The sequence below is a fragment of the Sus scrofa genome, chromosome 1, assembly GCF_054392235.1.
Source record: "Sus scrofa isolate SSC_HxYL_T2T_F1_AM1 chromosome 1, Sscrofa_HxYL_maternal_Yorkshire_Landrace_v2.0, whole genome shotgun sequence".
Lineage (NCBI taxonomy): Eukaryota > Metazoa > Chordata > Mammalia > Artiodactyla > Suidae > Sus > Sus scrofa.
In genome coordinates this window covers 153546111-153568758 of record NC_139383.1, presented here as the reverse complement: position 1 = coordinate 153568758, position 22648 = coordinate 153546111, and positions in this window count along the sequence as shown.

Below are 22648 nucleotides of genomic sequence, written 5' to 3'. Positions count from 1 at the left end.
ATCTACCCTGTTCCACAGGCCCCATTTTAATGGCTGGTATGTGTTCTTCTCTTGTATATATTATTGTAAAACATGTAGACCTATTTTGTATGCATATATTTTAACATCACATAAATGAGATTTTGCTATATATCCCATTTGTCTTCTTGCTTTTTCCCTCAGATATGTGGTTTTATCATATCTTTGTCAATATGTACACATCTTGTCTGTAGCATGCATTTAACATATCTTTAACACATCTGTTACCACAGTTGTTGTTGATTGAGTCGTGTCCTCCTCAAAAGTTATCCTGAACTCATAACCTCCTGTAGTCATGAATAGACTTCATCTGAAAGTACGTTCTTTGCTGATACAATCAAGCTTAAAGGAGGACTAACTGGATTAGGGTAGACGCTAATTCCAATGAGTAGTGTGTGTATAAGGACAGAGATCTGAAGACATTCATATACACAAGAAAGGACATGTGAAGACAGGGGCAGAGAATGTAGTCATAGTGTCACGTACCAAAGGATGCCAAGGGTTAATTGGCAATCTCATACCAGGAGCTAAAAGAGGCCAGAAAGAATTCTTTTCTAGATTCTTTAGAGGAAGAATTGCCCTGCTGATGCCTTGATTTCAGACTTCTGGGCTCCAGAACAGTGATGGATTAAATTTATATGGTTTAAGCCACCCAGTTTGTGGCCGTCTGTGATAGCAGCCCTAGAAAACTAGTACAAGGTCTCCAACTCTTATTGTAGAATTGTCTGCTTCTTCCTTTAATTCTGTAAATGCTTGTTTCATACATTTGGGGGCTCTGTTGTCTGATCCATATATGCTTATAATTGTTATTTCTCATTGATGAATTAAAAATTCATACTTAAAAATCTGTTTCTGTAGAACCACTATTAGAACCAAAATCCATATTGAGTTCACCAGAGAAACAGAAACAATAGAATGTGTAAATACATTGGAAATGATTTATTTTAAGGAATTGGCTCTCATTGTTATGGTGACTGGTAAATCCAAATCTTCAGTGTGGGTTGGTAAGCTTAAGACCCAGCAGAGCTGATGTTGAAATTCTGGCCCTGAGGCTGGAGACCCTGGATAACTGATAATTCAGATGAAGTTTTAAGGCAATCTACTGAAGAATTCTCTCTTACTCAGGGGCAGATTTGTCCTTTTTTACATTCAGGCTTTCAACTGATAGGATGAGGCCCACCCAAATCATGGAGGGTAGTCTGCGGTATTCTACTGATTAAAATGTTAATCTAGTCCAAATACACCTTGCAGAAACACTCAGAATAATATTTGACCAAACAACTGGGCACCCCATGGCCCAGTGAGATTGATAAAATTAATCAATATGCCTCTCCTGCTAAGTCAGGATGCTACCACTTCAGGTGCTGGCTCTAGGAGCACACAATGCCAAAATGATGATTCAGGGAATTTTAGTTATAACTTCACATGTAAAGAGGTTGGAAGTCAACCAAATTTACAATAAGAAAATAGCTGAATAAACTTAAATTCAAAGACTCCCCCCCCCGCTTTTTTTGGCCACCCCACAGTATATGGGGTTTCTGGGACAGGGAAAGATCTGAGCCACAGTTGTGACCTATGTCACAGCCACTGTGGCAACACTGGATCCTTTAACCCACTTTGCTGGGCTGGGGATCTAACATGTGTCCTGGCACTGCAGAGACTCCACCAATCCTGTTGTGCCAAAATGGGAATTCCTCAAAGACTTTCCTTGAACCCAAAAAAGAATTGAAGTCACAGGGTTTATTGTTCCCTGAAATCTAGAAATACAAGTGAATACAGAGAAAAGCAGTGTAGATAAATTCGCAAGGAGAAAAGTTTCTGGATAGAAGCTTATAAATAGTAATTTTGTTGAATTTCAGGAAAAGGAGTGTGCAACAGCTCAAGAGTGAGAAACTTCTGGGGGCCACAGTCTTAGAGGGATCACAATGTTTGCAGATTCTACCTCTAGGGAGCCCATGGGGTTTTTATCATGAGGAGACAAGAAAAATCACCTAATTGCCTAGGCAGGGGGAGGGGGAAAGTAACCATTTTGAAATATACCCAGAACATTCTCCATAACAAAGACTTACTCTTTTTTATTTCTTTTTCTTTTTTTTGTCTTTTTAGGCCCACACCTGTGGCATACAGAGGGTCCCAGGCTAGGGTTCCAATTGGAGCTGTAGATGCCAGCCTACACCAAAGCCACAGCAACACCAGATCCAAGCTGCATCTGTGATCTACCCCACAGCTCACCGCAACACCAGATCCTTAACCCACTAAGCAAGGCCAGGGATTGAACCTGCATCCTCATGGATGCTAGTCAGCTTCATCAGCTGCTGAGCCACAATGGGAACTCCTCTTTTTTAATTTATTTTTAGGGCAGCATTTATAGAATATAGAAGTTCCTGGGCTGGGGGTCAAATTGAAGCTTAACCTGTGACCTGCACCACAGTTTGCAGAGACAACTGATCCTTAACCCACTGGGTGAGGCCAGGGATCAAACCCACATCCTCACAGAGACAACACCAGGTCCTTAACCCACTGAGCCAAATTAGGAACTCCACAAAGGCTGTTCTTAATGGAAAAAGACTTTGTCTTACTTAGGTGAGAAGGCAATTATCCAATTCCAGCCCCTTCTAACCTTCCTGTCTCACTTACAAATAAATCGCTTGAAGGTTACTGCCTAGAGACTGAGATCCACTAAAAAAATGAGAGTTACTCCTAAGATTATAGAACATTTCCCCACCTGTACTCCTTACCACTACATCAACAGGGTTCCAATATGTTAACAGTGGTTTATAGCTGACAGGGCTGCAAGCTCAGACTCTATTTAAGAAGTTCTTAGGGAAACTCAGAAAACAACATAGAAAAAAAAAAGAAAACTAGAGGAATTTGAAGCCCCTGGCACCTACACTTACAGCAAGCTTGAAACACTTCTAGCTAGATTAACATAAAACCTCACAGTCAAGGCAGATTTATCTCAGTTCCTATTACCTATCTTGTTCGGATTTTAAGAAAAACTAATAAGGAATGTTAAAAGGCAGGATAAAACAGAATGCAAAGCCAAGCAAAACAGAATGTGAAGCAAGAACAAAACTTACATGTGTTACATATTTTGAACTTAGGAAATTTAAGATAATTATGACTAATTTGTCAAGGAATCTAATGAAAATAGCAAAAATGCAAGAATAGGACAATAGTTAACAGATGAAAACTCTTAAAGAATTAAAAGGAAATGATAGAAATGTACACGTACATACATACTGTAATAAAAGTGAAAAACATCTTTGATATATTGATAAGTAGGCTGGGCAACAATCAAAGAAAGAATCAGTGAGCTTTAAAGTAAGTCAATAGAATGGTCTCAAACTGAAATGCAAAAAAATGGGGGGGGGATTAAGAACAGAATATCCAAGAATTTTAGGACAATTTCCATATGTGTAACACATGCATAATGGAAGACCAGAAAGAGAAAAAAGAATAGAGTAAGAAAAAATATTTGAAGTTATCATTGCTAAGAGTTAATTATTGCTGGCCACTAAACCACAGATCTAGGAAGCTCAGAGAACATAAAACAGGATAAATAACAAAGATTCTTCACCCAAGCATATCATAATATTCAAACTATTAAAAAATCCAAATATAAAATTCTACATCCAGAAAAAAATTTTTTCAAAAGAGAAAAAGAAATAATTTTTCAGATGAACAAAAACTGAATGAATTCATCCCCCTATAAGACATGTTGAAAGAAGTTCTTCAAGAAAAAGAAAATGATAATAAAAAATCTTGGGTCTACATTTTAAAAATGAAAGAGAAACATTGGAGAAGGAAAAAATGAAAGTGATATAAAACCATTTTAGAAATTCTTATCAATTCAATAAATACATGTTTGTTCAAAGCCATAATAGTAACAATACATTGTGTAACTATATAAAACAGACAAGTGAAATAAATGACAAGAGGAGACAGGGAGGAATTGGGAATATTCATGACAATGTACATGCACTATTCATGAAGTGGTATCATGTTATTTGAAAGTAGACTGAAATTTCTTGTATATGTATACTGAAAACTCTAGAGCAACCACTAAAACTTTTTAAAGTATAATTGAAATGCTAAGAAAGAAAAAAAAAGGCCATTATATATTATGCTAAATTAAAACCAGGGAAGATAGAAAAAGAGGGGAGGAAAAGAAAGGAGTGTAATGAATAGAAAACAGTTACAAACATGGTAAGTATTAATTCAGCTATCTCAAGAATTACATTAAATGTAAAAGGTTTAAATATACAAATTAAAGGGCCTAGATTGTCAGAGCGGAAAGAACAAGACCCAACTATATGCTATGACTTACTTTAAATAAGAAGACACAGACACATTAAAAGTAAATGGGTGGGAGTTCCCACTGTGGTGCAGTAGGAATGAATCTGACTGGTAAGCATGAGGTTTTGGGTTTTACCCCTGGCCTTGCCCAGTGGGCTAAGGATCTGGTGTTGCCATGAGCTGTGGTGTAGTTTGCAATTGCGGCTTGGATCTGGCATTGCTGTGGCTGTAGTGTAGGCCTGAAGCTGTAGCTCTGATTCGACCCCTAGCCTGGGAACCTCCACATGCCACGGCTGCAGGCCTAAAAAGCTTAAAAAAAAAAAGTGTGTGGGGGGGAATGGGTGGAGGAAAATAGGAAGATGACAGAGTAGGAAGCACCAGGAAACTGTTTTCCCACCTAGAGAGCAATTGCATGGATGGAATCATTTCACCACAACTATTTTGGACCCCTGTAGGCTATTAAAGCTTGCAACTGCCAGGGGAAGACTTGAACAGTAACCTGCAGGTTAATTTCAGATCGTTTCAGCTCTCATCACAGTACCAGCTAGCCATCTCCTACCCCTTGTCCCGTGCAGGCAGCTGTATTCCTATTCCTTGAGCTGCACAATTTATGGGAACCAAAGTGGAAAAAAAGAACACTGCTCTTCAAGTATCAGTAATCTGTTCTCTGTTGCTTCTTCTATTTTTTTTTTTTTTGTCTTTTTGCTTTTTTTCTAGGGCTGCTCCTGCAGCATATGGAGGTTCCCAGGCTAGGGGTCTAATCAGAGCTGTAGCCACTGGCCTATGCCAGAGCCACAGCAACGCGGGATCCGAGCCGCGTCTGTATGTACACCACAGCTCATGGCAATGCTGGATCCTTAACCCCCTGAGAAAGGCCAGGGATCGAACCCCTAATCACATGGTTCCTAGTTGGATTCATTAACCACTGAGCCACGAGGGGAACTCCTGATTGTTGCTTCTGGTCATAAAAGTGCCTGCCAAGAGGCAGGGGACCACCATTGTTGCACCTGCCCTCTTTGTTGCAATAACCCCTCCCCTCTCTGGCTGAAATAACTTTGAGAGGATTTAAAGAGCTGACACCCTTTCTCCCCTCCCCTTAATTTTTTTTTTTTCTCCTTTTGGGAGCCAAGTGATAAAGACCAGCACATTAAAAAACAACTGCATATACAAGGAAAATTAAAAGGTAAATCACATGCTCAGGGAAAGGTGCAGGCTTTCAGATCCGAAAAGACCTTAAGTTTATACTTCGGCCTGATCTTTAATACAGAGATAGCCTTTAATAATTAAAAAGAAAAACAGATAAAAATGTAGCCCACCTAATACTCAGGGCAGTGCTTCTTTGCCTGCCCACTTGTAAATCTCTCACAAGCATCCTATCTTAATAAATCTATTCCTTGCCTATCCAAAAAAAAAAAAGAAAGAAAAATAAAACCAATAACAAACCCAAGCAAACTCTGAGAAAGGGTGAGAATCTGATTTCTGATATTACTACATTATTATTCTCATTCAATTCAAGAACATTGTATGGTTTTCCATTTGTTTAAGACTTCTTTTTAAAATCTCTCCATAACCTTTTATTGTTTTCCTCATATGGTCTTATAGATTTCTTAAATCCATGGTAATTCTTTTTTTTAAAAATTCTTGTTGCTATTACTTCTGATTGCTGTATGCAAGTGATAGCTTTTACACATTATTTTTTACCAAGCCCCTTTACTGAATTCTTTTACTTATCCAGGTATATAATCGTATTAACTGCAATCAAAGATAAATTCACCTCTTCCCTTCCAGTTTTCACATGTCTTACTTTTTCCAAAATTTTTCTGCTAGTGCCGCCATAGCAATGCTAAATAGCAGTAATGATGCTTGATATTCTAGCCTCTTTCTTGCCTTTAATGGCAGTGCTTCTGGTATTCTCCCATCAATCATAATAATAGATTTGGGGTAGAGATATATATATTCTATCAGTCACAATTTTAATAAGTCCATTTTTTAAACCAAGGATGAATATTGAATATTGTTAAAATAACTTCTTGTCGCTTGTAAAAGTGATTCTATTTTTTCATTTTATTTAAATAATGCATCATGTGAATATATAATGAACTAGATAAATAGGTTTTGCAATATTAAACCACCCTGGTGTTACTGGGACAGTGCTACCCTGCTGCCTTCTGTTGCTCATATTTTATTTATAACATTTATATTAATATTCATAGTAAAGATTGTTCTGTATCTTTGTGTGCTGTCTTGGTTGGGATTATTATACATTTTGGTTGTTTCATTAAAAATTGGAAAATGTTCCTTCTTTTACTATGTGCTGAGGCTTAAATATAGCAGTCCTTAGAGATTTGGTAAACTTTTCTGCATGAAAGTGTGTGGGCCCAGTGTTTGAGTGATTCTCTTACTGACAATTTTTTTCTGAATTTTTTTAGGAAAATGATACTGTTTCAATTTTTAATTTCCTCTGAGATAATTTTGGTATTTTTACAAGGATTTCCTAGGAAATCATCCAGTTCACTCATGTTTTCCCACATTTTCATAAACTTGAGCAAATTAGTCTTATTTATTAATATTCTCTCTCTCTCTCTCTTTTTTTTTTTGTCTTTTGTCTTTTTGTCTTTTTAGGGCCACAGCTGTGGCATATGGAGGTTCCCAGGCTAGGGGTCTAATTGGAGCTGTAGCTGCCTGCCTACACCACAGCCACAACAATGCCAGATCCAAGCCGTGTCTGTGACCTACACCACAGCTCACGGCAATGCCAGATCCTTAACCCACTGAGCGGGGCAAAGGATCGAACCTGCATGGTTCCTAGTCAGATTTGTTTCTGCTGCACCACGATGGGACCTCAAATATTCTCTTTTTTAATATTTAAAAACTTTCTTCCACCTGAATTATGTTAACTAATGGTTTGGTTTCTATTTTTAAAAAATGATTTTGGAATTTTTGGTCAAAATTTTTATATATCTACTTCATTAAAAAAATTAATCCTTACTAATGTCTTCTCTCTGCTCCAATTTATTTCGTTGAGTTTCCTAAATTTTACCCTGAGCATTGTTTTAGCTGTATTTGATAGGACCTGATATGCATCTTTTCATTATCATAATTTTATTTGTATTATAGAATATTGTATATAATTAATTTACATTATCTATTTTTTAACCCAAGAGATTTTGATTTCTATTTAAAATTTGATATTTTTGCTGTAAGATTTTAGTTTTACAGGAATGGGATTAGAAAATCTTTCTTCTATTTTAGCTTTTGGGATTTATTGAGATTTTGTTTTGTGGCTTAATATGTGGTTAAATTTTGTGTAATTTTTTTGTCACATGAAGTAATGATGTTATATTGTCTATAGTCTAAGTGTGGAATTATATATATATATATGAATTATATATGTATCAGTGAATTATACATACACATATATGCACATATATAAATCAATATCCATATCCACATACAGACATATATATAATTCATTGATACATACATACACAGATATATTTATATATACAACCCCCCAAAACTCTACATTGACCAGTAGTAATAATTCACCTGGTCAATTATATGACTTACATGTTTCCTAGTCTGGTGGCAATACTCCCCTCAAGGATCAAATGCATTCAGGTCTCCCACTACTCTTTCCTGTATTTTCCGTGTTTTTTTTTTTTTTAGGCTGTGATTTATGTAATTAGGTGCAATATTTCAGCACTGGTAGATGTCACTGAGAACTAACATCTGTTTCTATTTTAAGGAGCTCTCCTTTGGATCTGATGAAATTGAACTTGTAGCAGCCAAGGCATTGATTAGTATGGATGTGAAAGCATCATAGTGAAAAACACCAGGATCTCCTGGGAAATGCTGTTCCATGTGCTCTGTGGTCAGTGAGGGCAAACTCAAGGTCAGAGGGGATTCTGATGATGGGATGGCCTCTGAACTATGGGATTTAAAGGGGAAGGAAATTCAGAGAGGAGCTGCTGTCACTGCAGTCACGAAGGTTTGAGAATCAGAACTCACAGGGAAGGTTTCACAGAGAAAACTATGCAAGAAAACATTTGGTTAGAGCCAAGGGTGTTCTCTGGCAGGGAGAACAAAGGCAGTCAAAGAGTTTAACCCAAGGAGAGGTACAAAGTGATAGGGATGGGTCAGCATATTTGCTTGTTTGCCAGGGCCAAGAGGCTGGGAGGGTTAAAAGTAGTAGAGTGAGAGTTGTGTCACCAGTGAACACTTGTCTCTCTGTGCGCGGCGCGCATGCGTGCGCGGACACACACACACACACACACACACACACACACACACACACACACACACACACACATAATTATTTAGTTTTTTTTCCCTAATGTCTGTACCTGCAGTACAGGAAGTTCCCGGGGCAAGGATTGAATCTGAGCTGCAGCTTCGACCTACACCATAGCTGCAGTAACACCAGATCCTTTAACCCACAGGGATGGGTTAAAGGGATGAAACCCTGTACCTCCAAAGCCAGCTGAACCACTACAGTTGGAATCTTAACCTACTGCACCACAGAAGGAACTCCCAGTTCTCTAGTTCTTAATACTTAATTAAGCAATTTCCCCCAGATCTGTCTGTCAAGATCTAATGGTATTTGCCTTTTCTTCCCTTCATATAGATTTTTCTTTTCTGCGGTGTGATTCCTTTTTTACATTTTCTACTGGACCCTGGCAGCTCTGTTCACATCTCCCCCCTTTGTCATATAGACTCTTATTTGAACATCCTAACTCTCATGTGAGTTCTTGTTTCAGGGACAGGGCATGCTATCTGGACAGTCAGTCACCCCATTCAGCTCATGAGAGGGAAAGGTGGGAGTGGGAAAGTGGCAGGAAGTGTGTCAGGGATCTTGTCTCTCATTTCCACAGGTATTTGTCCTTCAAGATCTTCCAATAAAATCTGCTTTTCCTTGCTCTATTTCCCCACCCTAGGTGTATCCTCTCAAGCCCTTCTTAGGATCTTTGTTTGACACTAGCAATTACTGTCACCATCCTTTGTGTCCTGTACACCTCTGACTCTCTTCCAATGGTGAGAACTGTGGGGGCAGGAAAGCCTAGATGGACAATAGACCACATACCCTACATTTAGGAGTACCTCTGGGCTGCCCTGAGGTCCAAGTAGCAGCGGTTAACTTTTCATGTGATCTGTAACTCCTGTCCAGATGCCATAGATTTTCCTTTGAGATTGTGGCCAGTATCCTGTTTTATAGGATGGATCCATCTTTTTCCATATTTAGGATGGACGTATCTTTTTCTCTAGTTTTTGTTGATATATTTTTGGTAGGCTTTGAGGGAGAGTGAGCAAGGAAAGTCATCTTTAAACAGAATCAACGTAGGCTTTTTACTGAGTACATTTTTACCCCCATGCTTGAATTTTCTTTACATGAAATGAATGGGGGATAAGAAATCAGGAACACTCAAGTAGTCTTACTCACATTTCCCCCCTTTTAAAATTGAAGTGCAGTTGATTTACAATGTTGTGTTACCCACTTTTTTGGGGCCACACCTGCGACATGGGGAAGTTCCTGGGCTAGGGAATCAATGGAACCTGAGTCACAGCAGTGACAACACCCGATCATTAACCCATTAGGCTACCAAGGAACTCTGTGTTACCTGCTTTTAAAAGAGAACTTAAAGCTTATTTCTAAGACATCCCCTGTTTGGGGAAAGATATAGGACATGTTATTTAGCTCAAAATTCACAATCTGTTAGGAATATGAGTAAACCCACTGGAAGACTTTTCACATTCATTTTACCCTGTGTTCCTCTAAGGCTACTGAATTGGGCAGAGAGGTAATAAGGAGAGAAGGAAATTGCCAGACTGAAAGATAAATAGGAATTAGAGTTCAGGAAAGGAGCTCAGGTATAGCAGAGACCAGAAGAATGGTCAATTTCAGTATTTTCCACTGGCAAAATTAAGAATTGCATTTATGATCTGCAAACTTTCTTTACTTTTTTACTTAAACACAACAATGGGGATGGAATATTTTGTCATGATGATAACTAACAGTCTAATGATTATTACTATTTAAACTTGTAGAAAGCTGGTTTTCATCAAGCCCTGGCTCCTTAGTTCAATGACAACGTAAAAGATGGTCCACCTGTCTCAGCACCTTACTAGTGATGAATCCCACAGGCGATTTGCTATCATTCATTTTTTTTTTTTTGTATAATGAGCACAAACTCTCTGCCATGTTTAAATAAAAGCCCAATTACATCTCCATAGCTACAAATGATATTATCTTTTTGTATGGCTATAAAAGTTAACACGTCCTATCGCTTTGTAAAATTTAGAAATAAAATGCTTCAGCTAGATGCTATATATAACATGAAATTCATTATACTTTGCTCTTTGTTTCGGGAGAGGGTGCAGATCTAGGACTTCAATTACTTTACTCTTTACTGCTTTCTGTTTTAGAATATGGTCTGCTTTTCATTATATTTCCTACTTTCCAGACATAAGTAAAACATTAAATATAACCAAGCGGCATTGAAGGAAATTGCAACAAATCAGCTGAAGAGAGCTGAAGTATGTTGTTTGTGGGTTGCATATTTTTGGAGGAGAAACACAAGGCTGACAGCCTAATAAAAATTTTAATAGTGTATATTGGACTACTTCTGTGAGCTCTGAGGGTCTTTTGCTTGAGAATGGGCCTGGAAACTTTCAGAACAGATTCTCAACTATTAATCCCCCACTAACTCTGCATTGTTCTATCAGTCTCAGAGAGGTTGATTTGAATTTGCTTTTTATTGTTTTATTTTTTGGCTATACCTAAAGCATGCAGAAGTTCCTGGGCCAGGAATAGAACCCATGCCACAGCAGTGACAATGCCATATCCTTAACCTCTAGGCCACCAGGGAACTCCTTGAATTTGGTTTTATTTCTCCCTACAGAGCTAGATTTTTTCTTAATTATTTTTATTTATTTATTTATTTTTTGTTACTCAAATGAATTTATCACAAAACTGTAGTTATATAATGATCATAACAATCCAGTTTCACAGGATTTCCACCCCACAACCCAAGCACATCCCACCACCCCCCAAACTGTCTCCTCCAGAGACCATAAGTTTTTCAATATTTGTGAGTCAGCATTTTTTCTGCAAAGAAGTTCAGTCTGTCCTTTTTTCAAAAAATTCAGAGCTAGATTTTTAAGAATTTAGTTATTCTAGGGGGAGGAAAGGGAAAATAATTGTCTATAAAACTTGAGATTTTTTTAATAATTTGAGGACCATTCTAAAAGTGAATGATAGAGTTTATGTTTTTTTCTCTCTGCATTTGGTGAAGTCAGTTCATTTCACAGAAGAGGAAGCTGAAGCCTAGAGCCAATCTTGGGTGCCCACATGCAGGTCTGATCCCTGCATCATGGTGGCACCTCCCACAGGCATCTGGAAGGATATGCTTGAACCTCACCATGGAAGGTGAGTCCTCTTTCAGTGGAAGTGTGCACTGAAAAACCAATAGGCTTGTTGGGGTTAAATGAGAGGCAAAAACACTTGGCATGATGCCTTTCGCTTGCAATGTTTACTGACTCCCATGAAGAAACAGGCATGATAGCAGCAGTGGGAAGTTTAGAAACAAAGATTTTGACCAACCCTCCAGGGGCTCTCCTTCCAGATGGGTGGTAGGAGTCAAAGCCAACAAACGGACCTCTAGGACCAAAGTAAGGAGTGGATCTTTCTGGAGTCCTTCCTGGAAGCTTGAGTTTGAGGTGAGATTTGAGGCTGAACTGACAGCGGTAGGTAGGTTGAGAAGGGAGGGGCCGGATGCAGGCTGGCTGAGCTCCATGCCTTGAGGCTGGAGGGCCAGCTGCTGACTGGGTGTCCTGTGTGAATCTATGTCAGGGTGATATCTGGGAAGGCCTGAGGCTGGACAAGTGGTCAAAGCACATTCCTCCACTGCACTTTTAGGTGCCAGAGGGAAGAATCTCATAGGGAATGGAGAGACTATTGGAGAGGAATTTTAAGTGGAGAGATTACGTAATTTGACTTGCATTTTATCATAATTACCCTGATTTCAATTAGTAGAAGGATTGAAATATTTTTTGTATTCCTTTTTACTGCTGCATCTGCAGCATATGGAAATTTCCACACCACAAACTTGTGGCAACACTGGATCCTTAACCCACTGAGCAAGGCCGAGGATCAAACCCACATCTTCATGGAGACAATGTTGTGTCCTTAACCCACTGAGGCACAATGGGAACTCAGAGTTGAAATGCTTTAAGACAAAAAGCAGCAGACCTGTGAAAAATAAGCCAAACAAAAGTTTATGAGGTTGTGGCAGAGGCTGGGAGAGAAAGAGGCCCTTGATAGGGAGCCTATTTCTAGGTGTGCCTGGATCATTCCTCTGCCCCACCCTTGGTCAGGGACAGCAAGTTTTAAGGACCAGACTTCTCCTTGACGCTGCTCATTCTGCAATTGGAATTGAGTCAGTGGGTGCTCCCTTGATATTTCCATCATCTTCTCTATCACCACCTGCCTGGCTTAGCCTCACTTGTGCAGCAACCAGTGAAGAGATAAACTCATCCTTAGTGAGAAGATCCAGTGTCCACACCTAAAGCCTCTCTTCATGCTTACATATGCAGGTGCCAACCCCACACCTACCAAGTGTCCTGGAGACCTTCCTGTAGGTGAAACAAGGATTTATCTAAGTGTTTACTGAAAATACACACATAGAACATAAACCTTGCTTCTGTCTCAAGGCTATTCTTCTCTATAAAATATGCAAACTGTTACATTTGAAATAAATAAGCAATGGGGCCCTACTGTACAGCAAAGGAAACTATGTCCATTCTCTTGAGTTAGAACATGGTGGAAGACAGTATAAAAAAAAATAATGTACATTTATGTATGACTGGGTCACTTTGCTGTACAACAGAAATTGAAGGAACATTGTAAATCAAATATTCTTTTTTTTTGTCTTTTCTAGGGCTGTACCTGTGGCATATGGAGGTTCCCAGGCTAGGGGTCTAATCAGAGCTGTAGCTGCCAGCCTATGCCAGAGCCACAGCAGTGTGGGATCTGAGCCACGTCTGTGACCTACACCACAGCTCATGGCAACACCGGATCCTTAACCCACTGAGCAAGGCCAGGGATCAAACCCTCAACCTCATTGTTCCTAGTTGGATTCGTTAACCACTGAGCCACGATGGGAACTCCTGTATTATCCTTACAATAATAAACTTTGTACCTGTTTTCATGGTCTTTACCTCCTTGAAACATTCTTGCTTTTGAGAGGGGCAAGAACCAGAGCAATTCTGCTTTTAGCTTCCATTCCTTGGTGGTCTAATGGCTAGGATTCCTGGTTTTCACCCAGGCTGCCCAGGTTTGATTCCTGAGAAGAGAATTAAGATCTCAATTCAAGTCATTGCTCACTGCTGTCTCCCTGAGATCAATACAGTGTTTGTCCTTTTGTGACTGGCTTGATTCATTTAGCATAATGCCTTTTAGGTTCATCCTTGTTGTAGCCTGTGTCAGAATGTCCTTCCTTTCTAAGACAGAATAGTATTCAATTGTGCAGATAGATCACACTTCTACACTTGGCTTATCTATTCATCCATTGATGGGCATTTGGATTGCTTCTATCTCTCAGCTGTTTGAACACTGCTGCCCTGAGGGAGAATTGCCCTTCATTTTTACACTCAAGTATTGATCCTCACCCTCTCTGGCACTCATTCTTTCTCTAACCTTATAAGGAGTGAAAAAGTATGACAAATGCTCAGTGAAAAAGTATGACAAATAATATATTTCATTTAGTGAAATAATAAACACAAATCTGGAGCAAAACACTTAATTTATGTACAATATAGTTTTCTCATCTATAAAACAGAAATGCCATCACCTGCTTTCTAAGCTTATGGGAGGATAATAGGAGACAAAGTCTGTGGAGGGGGATGTATCACAAGAGAGGAACCCCAAGCCTGGCAAACAAGGTCTTTGATTCCTTAGCTCGCTTGGACTTGGTACCCTGCCTGAGATGGTTAGGGGTATTGCAGCCTCCAGAAGACAGTTGAATTGTGTCCCCCTGTCCCAAATTTACTTACTAAAGTCTCAACCCCCAAGACCTCAGATTGTGACCTTATTTGGAGATGGGGTGGAAAATGAGGTCTTTAAATGGTCTTAACTCACTATGGTTGTTGTCCTTAGGAAAAGGGGCAATCTGGATACAGAGATACATACACAGAGGGAAAGCAGTGTGAAGAGCTGCAGAAAGAAAATGGTCATCCACAGGACATGAAACATCACAGCCCTCAGAAAGAACCAAAACTGCTGACTCCTTGATCTCAGACTTCCAACCTCCAGAACTGTGAGACAACATTTCTGTTGCTTAAGCCACTCAGTCCATAGCACAACAGTCCTAGAAAACCAACAAACACCCTAAATCCTTTTAGGAACAACAAAGAAAAATTCTGCTGAAAGAAACCTCAAAGTCAGAATTCCTGCTGTGGTGCAACAGGATTGGCTGTGTCTTGGGTGTGCTGGGACAATTTGATCCCCAGCCTAGTGTAGTGAGTTAAGAATCTGGCATTGCTACAGCTGTGGTGTAGGTCATAGCTGAGGCTCAAATCTGATCCTTGGCCCAGCGACTCCATGTACCAGGGGGAGGCCAAAAAAGAGAAAGACTAAAACAAACAAAAAACCCCTCAAAGTCAGCAGAACCTAAGGAGGCAGACTGACCAGCTAAGAAACTGATGGTCTTTAAGGACCACCTAACACCTATTTGACCTGAAATTAAATACTCATTTTTGGGGGGTTGGCTAAAGTATTTTATGAAACTAAGTATGCAATTTGCAGAGATTCTATGAGAAAATTTAAAAGAAGGGTTTACAAAAAAATTCTCAATAAAAATATACAGAGCTGACAGCAAAATTACTTTTTCTTTCTTGTACAAAAAGAACATTCTGTTTCTCATATACCAGCTGAAAGTTTTGTCATATATTCTGCACACCAGAGCTGCAATGTTACATTTTAATGAGTAGCCTCACAGTTAATTCACTCATTTATTAGAAACAAGCTTAGCATTTGAACCATAAGAATCAATTGCTCAGTTTAAAGAGAAAGATAACAACATTTGTCATATATAACATGAAGTTATAAAAGGCCCTTCTGGAGGCCCATGTATTCTAGCCTTGCTTTACTAAATTCTTCACACTTATAAGTCAAGGATGTTTCTTTAACTCTAGGATAACTTTCTAGCAGCCTGGTCTAATTTCTGACAGCCTGAAGCAGTGGTTATAGGTATTTAACAGTCGCTGGCTTCCTGCCATCAACTATTCTCTGGCTGTTTTCCTCAGCCCATAATTACAGAGTCAGGACACACAAACATTCTCTTAAATTTCTCAGTTTGTGCTGCAAATCTGTCATCCAATGTTTTCTATGTTTGTCAGCACACAGTCCATGGGGGTCTAGAACATTCTGGGGCATCAAGGAGAATGATTTCTCAAAAATCTCTGCAGCTTCAATGTGACTGGCTTTACTCATCTGCTCATAGACATTTCCCTGGGGGAGGGGCATAAAACGTTACAGCCCTCCCACTGCCCCCCCCCATCCTCTTCTGTCTACAGCCATCCTACTCAGGGGAATGGACCACTTTGTATATCTCCAGTCTTTCCTTTTTCCCTCTTTAGACTTCTAGGCAGTAGAAGTTATGCTTACATTTCAGTGAAAAATTCTTGTGTTACAGCGGCTTTTATGGGGTCTTTTTAAAGAACACAGTTTAAATGTGTCCTGAGAGATGGTTGTGGTCTTTGAAAATGTCCACCAGGGAATTTTGATTAATTTCTGGGAATATCTGGGAGAGGTACTGCTTCTTTAGTTTGGTGATACAATCTTTTACAAATATTAAGTGGCTCCCTTTTCACATCATGCTTCTCCTATGAGGCAATTTCTTCTGACATTATTTCTCCGAGTGATACTATTATTATTATTATTTTTTTTTTTGGCCACAATCACAGCATGGAGAATTTCTGGGCAAGGAATTAAACTTGTGCCATGGTAGTAACCACAGCCATAGCAGTGACAACAGTGGATCCTTAATATGCTGAGCTATCAGGGAACTCCTGAGAGATACATTTTTAATTTTGAGGAAACAAAAGTTCCAATAAAAGCAGCCTTATGCTGCTCTTATAGGGAGTTCCTGTCTTGGCTCAGTGGTTAGTGAACCCAACTAGCATCATGAAAACTCTGCTTCAATCCCTGGCTTTGCTCAGTGGGTTAAGGATCTGATATTGCCTTGAACTGTGGTCTAGGTTGCAGACACGGCTCAGATCCTACATTTCTGTGGCCCTGATGTAGGGTGGTGGGTACAGTTCCGATTGGACCCCTAGCCTGGGAACCTCCATATGCTACAAGTATGGCCCTAAAAGACAAAAAAGACCAAAAAAGGTAGCATATGAGGGAATACTAAAATTTTCAATAATTCTTTGTGGTCTGTTCTCTGAGATGTTTGTTCAGTATTATCAGCATCAATATCCCCAACCAAGGAGGGTTTCAAATAAGATTGTTACAGGACACTTCCTGCCCTTTATGGTTTAAGCACAAACAGAGAGCAGGAAAATGGCAAAGCAGGAGTGTGTTGGTAGATATATTTATATTACTTTGGTCTAGAAATGATTTTCACTTGTATAATTGTAGGAAAATCATTCATAGTACATTTTTTTTGTCTTTTTAGGGCCATACGCATGGCTTATGGAGGTGTCTAGGCTAGGGGTCGAATCAGAGCTGTAGCTTCTGCCTATGCCACAGCCACAGCAATGATAGATCCAAGCCACATCTGCAACCTACACCACAGCTCACAGCAATACCTGGATCCACTGAGCGAGGCCAGGGATTGAAACTGTGTCCTCATGGATGCTAGTCAGATTTACTTCTGAGCCACAACAGGAACTCCTCATAGTACATTTAAATAAATGAATAAAACTAGATAAAATTATAAAATATGGCTGCATCTATACAAATTTGCCCACTTACAGAGAAATTAAAACTCCACTTCCACTCCATCTTTTAAAACTAATTTTAAAACTTAATCAGCATTGCAGTCTTTAGCTTGGAGAGTAGAAAATTGACTATTTTTGTTTTTAGCCTCAAAAAATATCAACCATCAAACTACATTCTATCAATATTATATAATTTGGCCAGTCTGGAAAAAATCTAAAAAGCTGCAACAGAAACTAATATAGTGTTATAGGTCAATCAAAAACAAACAAACTCATAGGAAAAGAGATCATATTTGTGGTTCCTGGGCGGGGGAAGGGGAGGAGGAATTAGATGAAGATGGTCAAAAGGCACCAACTTCCATTGATGAGATGAATAAATTCTAGGGATATAAATATACAACATGGTAAATATAATTAACACTGCTATATGTTATGCATTAAAGTAGTTAAGAGAGTAAATCTTAAGAGTTCTCATCACAAGAAAAAAAAATTGTTCTGAATCCAGGACCAAAAAAAGTTGTTTTAATTTCTTCAATTTTGTATCTCTATGAGATGATGGATGTTCACTAAACTTACTGTGATAATCATTCCATGATGTATATAAGACAAATCATTATGTACACCTTAAAATTACACGGTGCTGTGTGCCATGTATATCTCAATAAAACTGGAAGAAAGATAATAAAAAAGCTGGAAAAAGGAGGAAAAAGCTGCAACCTGTTAAATGGTAAAAGTTAATTCTCTCTCAAAATCAAGATTCAGTGGAATTATTGTACATAATGTGCTATATTTTGTTGAAGAGGAAAGGTAACGAAATGGACACAAAGGAGTTCTACATAAAAAGAAGCTTGCTAACTGTTACAAAGTCTTTTAATTTTTTATGAATCACTTTCTACAGACTGAGATTTATAGTGAGGGATGTTCACCTTAACTGTTAAAGACTCTGAATCAATACCAACAGGGCCAAATAGCTTTTCATTTTGCTGAAAAGCCATTTCAGTGGCTAATGGCAGTTCCAATTCTGATGGGAGGTTCGACCATCCCTGTCCTGGGTGCCAACATCACAGTTTTATCTTTTTTACTGACCCCAGATGACCAAGTACTCCAGGCTGACAGCCTAGTCCCCATTTTTTGTTCATCTCCATTCATAAACTATTCTGTTTATCTGAAATCTCATGTAATCCTCTGGAAGATTTTCATTTTTCTTCATTTCAAAAGGGTTAGACAGATTCATTTTCTCATTTAATTCCAGATGTGTAGTACTCCATAGAGAGATTTAAAAAGTCGACAAATTTGAAGGTTATATACTATCTCCAGGGTCGGCAGTTACTAGAGATTTTTTTTTTCTCCATTTCATATTCGTCTTCAGAGATCGTAACTTGCAGAAATCTAGGAAAGATTGTTTGATGCTATAAAGATTGAATGTTCTGCCTAATTAAAAATTAGGAGTGGTTTACTCAAATTATTATTTTTTCATTTTTTCAAGCTTTATTGATGTATAGTTGATTTACAATGTTGTAATAATGTCTTTTATTTACTTATTTATTTATTTTTGGTCTTTTTATCTTTTAGGGCCACACCCACGGCATATGGAGGTTCCCAGACTAGAGGTCCAAACTGAGCTGCAGCTGCTGGCCTACACAGCAGCGTGGGATCCGAGCCATGTCTGCAGCCTAGACCACAGCTCACTGCAATGCCAGATCCTTAACCCACTGACCAAGGCCAGCGATTGAACCCATGTCTTTGTGGATGCTAGTTGGGTTTGCTAACCGCTGAGCCAAGATGGGAACTCCCAATGTTGTAATAATTTCTACTGTACGAGAAAGTGAATCAGTTATACATGTTCACACATCCATTCTCTTTCAGATTCTTTGCTCATTTGCCCATGTTCTTTAGCTACAACTGTATTCTAGATTGACAGCAGTATCAGGGAATATGCATGCTCCTAATTCAGGTTTTTCAGGAGTTATAGCTCTTATTTCTACCTACTTGGAGTTTTGTCTTTCTGTATCATATGTTATACATGCACAAATTAGTATTATTATATGTGCATGTATTATTATTATATGTACACATATTAATATTATTCATTCAAGACTGGATGTGAAGTTAAGGGGTTTAAACTTTCTGTAGAGGCAGAATTTTCTAAATTGCCATTGTTAGAATCCACGTTTTAGAAAGAGTGGAAATCATAAATAATCCTTACAAGCTCACTTGGTTCACTTAAACATATCATAAAGGCAAAAATGAGCTCAATTGCTTTTTTTCTTTTTGCTTTTTTATGGCCACACCCCCAGCATATGGAAGTTCCCAGGCTAAGGGCTGAATCAGAGCTGCAGCTGCCAGCCTATGCCACAGCCACACCAACGTGGGATCCAAGCTGCGTCTGCAACCTAGACCACAGTTCAAGGCAACATTTGATCCTTAACCCACTGAGTGAAGCCAGGGATTGAACCATCTATCCTGTGGATACTGGTCGGATACTTAACTTGCTGAGCCACAACAGGAACTCCCAAATTCAATTTCTTAAAGGCATTCCATATTAAGGACTCTGATTCTTCAACTAGCTAAACCGTGTTCAAAAATGAAACTATTTTTGAATCTTCACTCTCTTCTTAAGAAAGATATTTTCTATATACACACACGTGCGCATGCACACACACACACACTGCTCCTATGGATTTTAAATCTATTTGTGAGAGCTAAGAGTAAAAAAGTTTATTGTTTAATATTTTTAAAGAAAAATTTTTTAGCCATGCCCATGGCATGTGGAAGTTCCCAGGCCAGGGATCTAACCCATGCCACAGCATTGACCCAAACCACAACAGTGATAACACCAGATCCTTAACCCACTAGGCCACCAGGCAACTCTAACAATAAGAATTTTAGAATATATTGTAATGGAGTATATAATGTAGGAAAAGATTTCTTCAACACTCTACAAAAAGCTTTAAATATAAAAAAAATTGAATAATCATATTACACTAAAATTATGAACACATCTTCACAAAAATAAAGCATTAAAACAATGAAAATGTAAGTCACTGCATGGAAGAAAATATTTCAGACAAACACAACAGAGAAAGGACCCCTCTCAAGATTATATAATGTGCTCTTAAAAATCAGTAAGAAAAAGAGCTGATTGAAAAATTGGAAAAACATTTGAGCCACCCCTTCTCAAAAGAGAGGCTTTCAAATGATTGATGTTTATTAAAAAGTTACTCAACATCATTAGTCATCAGGAAATGTATATAAAAACCACCAAGAGGCACCACTACATGCCCATTACAATGGTTAAAATTTCAAGGCTGTCAGGAACTGCATTATATTGCTTGTGCAAGTATAAATTGGCACCACCACCTTGGCAAACTCTTGTGCAGAATTCCAAGTTTGAACAAAAGAACATCCCTGTGACCTGAAATTTTCCCTCCTATGTAGAACACCATAAAATGGGTACCAAAAGCCATATATAAGGTTTATTTCATACACACCTAAGGATGTGGACTAAAATTCAAACCTGCCACACAAAAGTTGTAGTCAGAAAGTTCCTTGATAGGTCTAGAAGCAAAGCAGAGTGTCATTTTTCATTACTCTGTTGTCCTGGCCCAGTTGCATTTGAAGCGTGATGCTGGTTGGTCAGTAGCTGAGGGGGAGCAGGGGTGAGGGCACAACCACACTGGTCCCAACTGTCACCACTGGAAGAAGTCCAGTCTGCTGAGCAGAGCATCTTGTATATAGAGGGAAATCAGGCCTAGACAGCTCAAAAGTGTGAAGGCATGTTGAGAAGTAGAGAGGAACTAACACCACACAATCGAGTTTCTGCAAAAGCAGCTGGAGCAGGGGGTAAGCAAGTAGGATGTTGAAAGGTTTCCTGCTCCAAGCAAGAATCTGCACTGGGGCATCAGCCAGAATAGAGGCTGTAGGAGGGGTGGGAGGCACTGAGCTTAGGCTCAGAGCTTCAGTCCTCCTGACAGGAATCTGGAAAGAGATCAGCAGCATCTATCAGAGAGGATTCAGGATTCCAGGACAGAAATTCTGCCACATCTCTCAAACTGGGACCACTGAGAGGGGATTTGTTCAGTGGGAATGTGGTCCCAAGCTGTGGAGGATTATGTCCTCTTTTCCAGTTCTCCTCCCCATTCCCTGATTTGGTCAGCCTCTCCATCAAGTGGGGACAGGTGCCAGCCCCACCATGGCTGGCCTGCAGATAAAATAAGAAGAGAAAGGGCAAAGTGCCAGGCCACACAGACATTCCCTCACCCAACAGTGTGGCATTTCACACACTTCCCATGAGGGAACACCAGAACATGGATACCAAAAGCCATATATAAGGTTTATTTCATACAGCTTCCTTCAGCTGGAATCCCGGAGCCCATGAGACTGAGCATCGAACCCACAGCCAAGGTTCAAATACCCTGTACCCCAAGTGGTTATTAATGCTCATTGGTGTAAAGTCACCTGGATTTTGAAGTTATTTGTTTCCACAGGAAAGTGGGCTAGAACAAGGCTGAATTCTTGAATGAGTGGGTAGAGCTGCCCCAGCAGAAGTGCCCTGAAAGATCAAGGAAGCCTGGAGTGGATAGTAGAGGGTGGAGGCAGGTGACTTGTACAGGAGGAGAGGAGGCTGGGAGAGGCCTGGACACAGTGAGGCCCCAAGGGGCTATGTGCTTTTAGCACATCCCATGTGGGTCCTAACAATCTGGAAAATTATCCCAGTTCCTTGTGGGTGCAGAGAACAAGACCACTGGCAATTATTCTTCCTGCCCAACTCCTATGTAAATCGGTTGTCAAAAGCTACAGTATCACAGTTGACTTTTATTTGGGTAACTTCTCCTGAGATGGCTCTTTCTATATACTTGAGAACACTCTAGTTTCTTTTTCTTTTTTTAATTTAATTTTATTGGAGTACAGTCAATGGTTTACAATGTTGTATTAGTTTCAGGTCTACAGAAAAGTGATTCAGTCTGGGTAGGGGCCCTCCAAGAACAAAGGGAAGGCAACATGCACAATCAGCATCTGTATGCTCATGTGCACAACTTTGTGACAGTATGACATAATCATATCCATGTGCAACTTTGTAGCATAGACCATACAACCAGAATTTACAGAATGTATGTTACCTTATAAGGGGGAGGAGTTCCTGTCGTGGCGCAGTGGTTAACGAATCCAACTAGGAACCATGAGGTTGCGGGTTCGATCCCTGCCCTTGCTCAGTGGGTTAACGACCCGGTGTTGCCATGAGCTGTGGTGTAGGTTGCAGACGCGGCTTGGATCCTGCATTGCTGTGGCTCTGGCACAGGCTGGTGGCTACACCTCCGATTAGACCCCTAACCTGGGAACTTCCATATGCCGCAGGAGCGGCCTAAGAAATGGCAAAAAGACAAAAAGA